The following is a 9,859-nucleotide window of genomic DNA, read 5'->3' on the forward strand; positions in this document are numbered from 1 at the left end:
GCAGGAATGACGAGACGTGTAACAAATACTCAGAATGGAGATTAAAAAAAATTAAAATTTAGTTTTGTCCAGTATAAATTGCAAGTCTCATCCTTTTGTTAACAGTGTTTTTACGTACGTGACGCCTTACATTTCAGTTTCGTTATGCTCTGTAACCGCCGAATTCTACTGAACAATTCAACATACGCCAGATTAACATAATTTAAAGAACAACATGGTTCATTTTAAGCAAGCAAACCTCTCAGCCTTAGCCTTCAGCGAGCAAAATATAACCCCGCTACCTGTTTCTCTTTCTGACCAGATGCATAAATCCAGGTGAGTGGTGGCAGAGACCTCGCTAAGTGGGAAGGATGAGGCCTTCGTGCCTGGAATTTGATCGGCACAGGGTCCAGAAAGAGGCCAATCCTTCCTCAGTCCCAGCCAAAGGAGCACCCGAGGCAGCAGCCCACACTCCGGGCATCCACCGGGATGGTTCCCTAGGGGTCAGGCCCCCCCCAATTTCTCCATCGTTACTCCAGCCTTCCTCAGCCTCCTCCATTTGCACACGGATGTATCTTCTTACCAATGTACACGCTTCCAAAATTAAGGTGACTTTTGTTGCTGCCAGTGTGGGTTTTTTTTTTTTTCTTTTTCAACTACATTTAACAAGTTCTTCACCATTCCTACAGCGAGAACTGCAGCAGTAATTCTCTAACACCTCCTGCATTCACACTTCGCTAAAACTCTTTCTTTTTGCTTGCTTTTAGCAAAAGCTTTTTGAAGAGACCTTGCCCCAAGCCTCGACATAAAATATCCTGAAAACACAAGACTACAGTAGCTATATAAGACCACATAACACCTCCAATATTATACAAAAGAGCTCATATGGATAAACTGACTGTCCAGAATTGATCCCTGCAAAACCATTTGAGTGTTGGCTTCTATCTTGGGAGCAGCTGGAAATTCTCTGGATGCTCAAACAGGGTATTAGGGCACGGAAAAACTTCCTTTAGAGGCATAGGTGCACTAGGGGCAGACAAGGAAAGCAGGCATCTCAAGCCAACATGGTAGTACAAAGAAAGGGAAGGCAATAAAATGCAGGAAAGTTGGCCTGTTAAGTGGTATGTAAAGTCGAAAGCGACAGGCATGATGAAATTGTAATCAGGAACCACCACTCGACGGGGTTTCAGAAAATCACGACTGGAAGGAGTGCCTGGATGAACGTCCATCACCAGGAAGAGCAGAATGATTCCTGTGTGGTATTTAGCAATACCGCACGCTGATAGAAACCAAGGTCTGACACAGAAACAAACAAAAATACCTGGGTTTGCCCCTCACAGGCAAAAAGGAGCCACTTTAGGCCACTTTTGAACTTTAGAAATTTTAGGCTCCCTAACTCGGAATCCTCCGGGATTTTGGAGTTCTGTGTCAGTTCTCATCATCGGCTCTGTGTCAAGAGCCATGACACAGGGGGAAAAACAAGAAGTTTGAGTCACAAGGGAATTAAAATCTCCCTCAGTTCATGACACAATACAAAATGCCCCGTCTCCTCCCTTCAGAAGAACTGATAAACCCCGCGTACATGGGGCATCTTTGGAAAACTGATTCCCGGACAACCACGGAAAGCCTCAATCCAGCCCGGGAGAAGAGAAGTTCAACCTCCTGCCAGACTGCTCTCTACATTTCTTTCGTTAAAGGACAGAGCAGCCCCGCAATGACCGATGTAATTATCTGCATCAAGATCTCTCCTCTCCTCCTACCATTTCACAAGGAAATTAGGTCAAAAACCACAAACAGTCCCTTCTTCCTTGTACACGGGCACATCTGTTTTCGAAGCCTTGCCGTGGCTTCACCCTCTGCAGAGCCTGCGTGTAAGGCATGGTGTGGTTTTAAACAGTTGTGTTTATTACCTGTATTTTCTTCCATGTCTGCGTCGCTAATTTTATAAACCTAGCCCAAAAATTGTAAGAGAAAGTTTCAGTCAGGTCTACAATTAGGTCATTGTAGACTCAGAGGCTGGAAGACCTTTGGCCAACACAACTATCTATACATGAGGTGGGATTTTAAGGGGAGACTGAAAGACAGACCCAAAATATTTTTTGAAGCAGTGCTGCCTCAAAAATTGACAACTGAGACATCTGAGTAAATGCATGCAGAAGAGGCAGAGGTCCTCTAAAGCAGGTCTCCACTGCAGCCACTGCCAGCGAAAATTTTCCACTGCTCCAGCACCGAGAGAGCTGTGGCCCAAAACTACTGAGCTTTCTGTCCACACCCACATGAAAAAGATCTTCCTGATCTTCTTTTTTTAGAAGTACAAGGAAATAGTGAGATCTTGACAAGAGAAGAGGATTACGGCCAGGAGGATGGTGGCAACCCCTCGAGTTTCCTCTGCCGCCCACCGAGGCTGACTCACGGGTTCTTCCTGGCTTCGTTGCCTGCGCCGCCGGCCCAGTCATCAGAATGGCTCTTTCTGGAAATGTATCACCATTTCCTTCAGGGTTACGATGTTCCCACTTTCCATATGTGTCAAACCCAAAACCACCCACAAGAAAAAAAGGGAACCAACAGCAGCGTATGCACATCGGTAACTGTCCTGTGATCCATGCTCTCTCCCAAACTTTGGTTTTCTTCACTGCTGGATCAGTTCTTTTGCAAGTAGGGTCTGAAGGGTAAAATGGCCCATGAATAAAAATGTGATTAAAGCTTTTTTTTTTTCTCCCTTCACAAAAGCAAGCTCACAAGGCAAGGCACGTGGCTTGCCCTAGATTAGCACGTCAGGTACCTGAAATTATTCCAGTGCTTGACAGGGAACAGACACGATATGGTTTATCGGAGCACAGGAGAAATCCCACAACAGACCCTATTTATTCACAGGGCTGAAATTCTTTTCAGACAACAGAGAATTTAACCCTCCACCTCTCCCAAACTAAAACTCAACTCTCCCACCCATTATTTGGGTTAGACTGTTTTTTTTTCAGGGCGCATCCTTCATCCCTGGTGTCCCTTCAGCAGACACACAGATGTCCTTGGAACAGAGCTCAGCCAAATCTGACCACGAGGCTTTTGGGCAGTGACGCGTGCCTCTGGTTTGGGTCGGAACTGCTGTGCAAACACAGCGCACGCAATCTTAAATAGTGCCACGTTACAAAATACATGATTATGAATAGAATTTTGGTCTAATTTCAATAAAGGTGTTTTGTCACCTGCAGGCACAAACCCCAACAGTTCCCAGTTTACCCCAACGTTCGTACTTACACACAACTTCTATCAGAGTAACACATCCCCCACGTGCGGGATACAGGAGCTCTTGGACATGTCTCCGCTGAAGAGCTCGGTCCAGCTTGCATCAACTTCTGCAGCCAGCTTGCCTGGTGGCCGTGCAAGACCTCGCACGTTAATTAAGGGGGCACTTCAGACCGGATAATCTACCACGCAGGAGAGCGTTGAGCATCTTCCGTGTAACTCCTTCACCTGTCCATGTTTCAAAGGGCAATGGAAGCATCTTCAATTTTTACCGTAGTCTTTCAATGCTCCTCACATGCCCCACACAGCAGGTAACACTCTCAAAATTCACCATGAACAACTGCAGGGAGCGGCAGAGCTCACAGGACAGAAACCCTTCCATGTCACCACCTTGCTGGGGGTGCCGGGATGCTACTCGCAGCGCAGATGCACGTACGGCGCAGGGTGTCCTCATGCCATCATTTGGACTGATGCAAAGGTGAAGACACACGCAAGGGTCACATTTTAGGTAACACTTAGTACTTTTTGTGGACGTAGGCATTTTTGAAATGTCTGCATTGGGGCAGTAGCAGAGTACTTAAATTATTTTTGGTTGTTGTTGTAAAAACTTGTGCAAGTGCTTAACTTCACTGAACTTCCCGTTCAGATTTAACAGTGATTGATTTCATAAATCATAGAATCGTTCAGGTTGGAAAAGCCCTTTAAGAACATCAAGCCCAGCCATTCCCCTAACCCTGCCATCCCACCACTACACCTCGTCTGCCCGGCTTTTAAATGCCCCCAGGGATGGGGACTTGACCCCTTTCCTGAGCAGCCCATTCCAATGCGTGACAACGCTTTTGGGGAAGGAATTTTTCCTAATGTCCAACCTAAACCTCCCCTGGTGCAACTTGAGGCCATTTCCCCAACTTATTGTAAGTAAGCCTCTTGCACATCAGCGTCTGCTTTCCGTACACTGAAAACCTACAAGTTAACTCAATAAAAGGAGAACCCTCCTCCTTTCTCACTTTTCATCCAGCCACCCTGCCTTCCTGAGGTCTGGCTGAACTTGTGCCACCCATGCCAACAGGGATATCGCAAAGCCCAGACTAAGCCCTTTCATGCTAAATTTGGAAGACAAAACCCCAACCCTGCAAAGAATCGCTGTGCTTCACCGTGCCTGGACCGCGGAGAGGAAGCAGATACGCAGCCGATAACCAGGAGGTGTGTTTGCCACGTATGAAAAACAACCCCAAATTAAAAAAAAAAAAAAAAAAATACAGGAAGAGCAAAGGAAAAAAACAGGTAGGGAAGACAAACCAGCATCCACAGCCTGCACAAATGCCGCACAGACAGACCAAGCACCGCCCCGCCTGCCACCGCAGTCATAGAATCATGGAATAGTTTGGGTTGGAAGGGACCTTTGGAGGTCATGTAGTCCAACCCCCAATCCAAAACCACCCATTTCTGAAATTCTGCTTTTCAAGCTAATTCTTCAAATTGAGTATCTACCAGCAAAGCATCCCTTTGGCTTTTAAATCCTAAGTAAAATGAGCCAGCCTCCTTCTTCAAAACTCAGTTTTCTGATGACGCCTCATTTTCTACGTGGAAGAAGCACCGTGAGTCCAGCATGAAAAGTCCCCATCCCCGGGTCCCGTTCTGGCCATCGTATAGCAACAACTTCATTCTTTCTATACATTGCTTCAGTTCTCTTCAAAAGCCACCCACTAACTTCTTGGAAGTTTAAACCAGCGATAAATAGGGCATCAAAAGCTGCACCATTTGCTGCCTTTCAACCTCCCACTCATCATTTATCATCTGATAAATTCATTACCTCTGCACGTTAATACATCAGTAGTGGAAAGAAATCGTAAAGATGGGCATGAAACCCATGAAATATTCATCGAGTAAATACTAAAGAAATTTCAACATTTGGAAAGGACTTAAAAGCTTTACTACTGCAACTCCCAGGCCGCTTTCACATTTAAACTACATAGCAAGTAAAAATACAAGAGGAAGTAAAAGAATCCTGCCTATGATTAATACTGGATAACTAATTAATATTTGACTAACCCAGAATTATTCGAATGCTATGGGCAGTATAAAATATAAATAGTCTGTCACATATTTGATAGCATAAAGTTTTATCTACTCAAAATATACATTTATTTATGCAAATCCCAATATATAAATACTGGTTTATTTTTATTTCATGTAGTTGAATACTCTGAGTAGATGGCAGTGCAACTTCTCCAGCAGATGAAAGTGCAATTAAAAGCAGAACATTCTTTTTTTTAATGACAGGGAAATTTCACGATACCGATGTCATGGTGCTCTTGTAGGAAGCAAAATGGCAATAGCGCCAAAAAATTGAGCAATACAGAGCAAGTATCCACATTTAAAATAAGAAGACATACAATATCTTAATTCAACAAATGTTTTAAAAACCAAGTCAGCTAAAATAATGACATGCCATGTATTATAACTATTGCTTTCTGAATCAAAAGCATTTTATCTTTTCGGATCATTCATCAAATTAGCATGTAAAAGGAAAGCTGGATTTTCTTTAGAATCCTTCAGTTCTTCCCATATTCTTTTAAATTTTTCCTGACACTTCAATCAGAAACCTTTATTTTTGTATTAAAAAGTACTGTATTAGTTCAATAGCTATCAAACGCATTAGATAATCCTATTATCTTGCGAGTTTCTATAGAGCAATACACTTTCAGCATGTACGTACTTTGTTAGACACAACACTTCGCTTCTCACTGCAGAGTAATGAAGGCTTTGATATTTAGGGAAAAACAGTTTAGTTGTACTAATCGTTTCTAAATCGCATCACTGAAATTAAGATTTAATTAAAACAGGGATGATAAGATTACTCTTATCCATATTATCATGCTTAAATTCAACACAATTTTGAACTAAGCTTTGAAGATGAACAGCATCTATGGAGAAACTCCCTTTTTACTAATTTTATTAAAATTCTGGGAAGTGATACAATGACCAAGTTACTTCCCTTTCCCAATTCCCATATTTTTACATATTCAGACTAATATTAGTAACTTATTCTTCTACTGCTCCGGGTGCCAGACAAGAAGCAGGGCACTAACAACTACTTGACAATATTGCAGCAGAGCCATTTATCAGCAGTTTTATACTTAGCTCAACTTTGTTTACATTAGCAATTTATGTATTTTGAAAGCAAAACCACACTAAGACTGTCATTACTGACGCAGGGCCCCTTGCTCCCCTAGCCCTCCACTTGCCCTGTGGAGGTTTGTGAGTGCCCAGGCAGAGCTCAGCCACCTCTGCTCTTCTCCAGCCTCGGATTTTGATGGAAACAAATGCCAAACACCTAAATTAATACAACCAAGGACCAAAACAAAGTGGCCATCAGCCATGCCTGGCATTTGATTCTTGCTTGGGCGTAAAGTTCACAGGCAGATTAAAAACAAACCAACCACACCACGAGAACACCCTCCTATAAAGACTGGGTGTCAACAAGTCACGTGAAGAGTTATCGAGGTTTCACCACACTGTTTACATGGAACATCATCGGCTTTATTTCCCTTTAACCAAGTCCACAGAGCAGCTGTCCCTTCGGAAATCCCGCTCCGACGTGAGCACGGCGTCACGTGCTGCCACCGGCTGAACAGCAAACCACTGCCTGACAACCACCGCTCACCGGCACGGGGATTTCGAAGACAGCTAGCTAGGATTATGAAGGATAAGGACAACATGCAAGTAAAATCTATCATCCCATCAGAGAACATAATAGTAGAATCGGTACTGTAGAGTAAAAAACCCCAACACACCCTTATTTGACTTGAACAAGCCCCTCTCCAGGACTGTAATGTGTTAGGAGGTACTAGTAGGAGGGGCTCGAAGCAAGAGGAAGAAATTCCGAAAATAGAAATGAGGATCAATAAAAGATGCTGTGGTGGACCAGTGAGCAGAAGACTGCTCTCACGTCTTTGAAAAAGGCTTTTCTGTGTTTCACCCTGACCTAATCTTACGCAGCACACCTGCACTATTAGCCATCTCCTCAAGTCTTGCCTTCGACAGCTCGTATCATTAGAAAACACAGAACACGTACAAAACCCATAGTTTGTCATGATGTTTAAATATGTTGATCCTGTTGTCTGGTTGATAATTAATTTATCTACCTCATATTATCTGTCCAGGTCCCATCACATCACAGATCCACAATCCTCTGCTTCTCCACCCCTCCCAAAGCTATCCTGCACATTTCCCATACATGACAAAGAGAAATTAAAAGTGTCCATCACCAGTCATATGGAGACCAAATACAGAGGTCATCAGGCAAGATTAGAAGCACGTTAGTGTGGTCAAAGTCCTGGAAACATACCCAGGGCTATGTCACCAGTGGGACCTCGCCACAAGTCCCTTTCCACACCCACACCCACCCCTGCAAATGAAGTGATGTCCTTACTTGTTGTTGTGGTTGGTTTTGGCAATTCAGTTCCATTGGGTGGTGAAGCTTGTGCAAGCTGAAAACTAACACAAAGGAATGTTCCATCCTGGACCTAAAAGAAAACAAGCAAAAGATAAATTTTCAGGTCAAATTACTACAACCTTTTTTTTCCTCATGCCAGAACAAAGCTAAAAGAAAAAGCGATGTTCATTTTAGATGAGGAAAGTTTTAAAACTTGTTTTATATTCTCCCATTGCCTTATCACTTAATGTTCGGTTTTGATGCAGAAGGAAAAGGAAAATACCAGTTGCATACAAGAAGAATTCATTAAGAGTGTTTTAAAGCCAGGAACAGAAGATAATGCTCAGATGAGGACAGAAATCAGGCCAGAAAAGCAACTCTACATCAGTAAAACACAGCAGCTGAGGACACCGAGGCAAGGAGTCTGGAAGTCACTTCCATAGGTAAGAAGAAAACTCCTAAGTACCAGCAGCTGCAATCTTGAGAATAAATGCAAATCTTGAGAATAAAAGCAAAAATCAATAATTTTACTGGTTCCTGCCATAATCACATGCATTATATGTACGTACTTTGTTAGACACAACACTTCGCTTCTCACTGCAGAGTAATGAAGGCTTTGATATTTAGGGAAAAACAGTTTAGTTGTACTAATCGTTTCTAAATCGCATCACTGAAATTAAGATTTAATTAAAACAGGGATGATAAGATTACTCTTATCCATATTATCATGCTTAAATTCAACACAATTTTGAACTAAGCTTTGAAGATGAACAGCATCTATGGAGAAACTCCCTTTTTACTAATTTTATTAAAATTCTGGGAAGTGATACAATGACCAAGTTACTTCCCTTTCCCAATTCCCATATTTTTACATATTCAGACTAATATTAGTAACTTATTCTTCTACTGCTCCGGGTGCCAGACAAGAAGCAGGGCACTAACAACTACTTGACAATATTGCAGCAGAGCCATTTATCAGCAGTTTTATACTTAGCTCAACTTTGTTTACATTAGCAATTTATGTATTTTGAAAGCAAAACCACACTAAGACTGTCATTACTGACGCAGGGCCCCTTGCTCCCCTAGCCCTCCACTTGCCCTGTGGAGGTTTGTGAGTGCCCAGGCAGAGCTCAGCCACCTCTGCTCTTCTCCAGCCTCGGATTTTGATGGAAACAAATGCCAAACACCTAAATTAATACAACCAAGGACCAAAACAAAGTGGCCATCAGCCATGCCTGGCATTTGATTCTTGCTTGGGCGTAAAGTTCACAGGCAGATTAAAAACAAACCAACCACACCACGAGAACACCCTCCTATAAAGACTGGGTGTCAACAAGTCACGTGAAGAGTTATCGAGGTTTCACCACACTGTTTACATGGAACATCATCGGCTTTATTTCCCTTTAACCAAGTCCACAGAGCAGCTGTCCCTTCGGAAATCCCGCTCCGACGTGAGCACGGCGTCACGTGCTGCCACCGGCTGAACAGCAAACCACTGCCTGACAACCACCGCTCACCGGCACGGGGATTTCGAAGACAGCTAGCTAGGATTATGAAGGATAAGGACAACATGCAAGTAAAATCTATCATCCCATCAGAGAACATAATAGTAGAATCGGTACTGTAGAGTAAAAAACCCCAACACACCCTTATTTGACTTGAACAAGCCCCTCTCCAGGACTGTAATGTGTTAGGAGGTACTAGTAGGAGGGGCTCGAAGCAAGAGGAAGAAATTCCGAAAATAGAAATGAGGATCAATAAAAGATGCTGTGGTGGACCAGTGAGCAGAAGACTGCTCTCACGTCTTTGAAAAAGGCTTTTCTGTGTTTCACCCTGACCTAATCTTACGCAGGACACCTGCACTATTAGCCATCTCCTCAAGTCTTGCCTTCGACAGCTCGTATCATTAGAAAACACAGAACACGTACAAAACCCATAGTTTGTCATGATGTTTAAATATGTTGATCCTGTTGTCTGGTTGATAATTAATTTATCTATCTCATATTATCTGTCCAGGTCCCATCACATCACAGATCCACAATCCTCTGCTTCTCCACCCCTCCCAAAGCTATCCTGCACATTTCCCATACATGACAAAGAGAAATTAAAAGTGTCCATCACCAGTCATATGGAGACCAAATACAGAGGTCATCAGGCAAGATTAGAAGCACGTTAGTGTGGTCAAAGTCCTGGAAACAT

At 43.0% G+C, this 9,859-nt stretch overlaps 1 protein-coding gene across 1 annotated transcript in view; it reads right to left on the bottom strand.

Annotated features, from left to right (window-relative positions):
• PTPRE (protein tyrosine phosphatase receptor type E) overlaps nucleotides 1-7,721 on the bottom strand; it is a 59,431-nt gene extending 51,710 nt beyond the window's left edge. The window contains exon 1 of the mRNA XM_035890425.1: nucleotides 7,658-7,721. The gene's annotated coding sequence lies outside the window, so the exon portion shown is untranslated. The remainder of the gene's footprint in view (nucleotides 1-7,657) is intronic.
• Between the last annotated feature and the right edge of the window lie 2,138 nt (nucleotides 7,722-9,859).

The sequence above is a fragment of the Egretta garzetta genome, unplaced genomic scaffold, assembly GCF_000687185.1.
Source record: "Egretta garzetta isolate BGI_Z169 unplaced genomic scaffold, ASM68718v1 scaffold152, whole genome shotgun sequence".
NCBI lineage: Eukaryota > Metazoa > Chordata > Aves > Pelecaniformes > Ardeidae > Egretta > Egretta garzetta.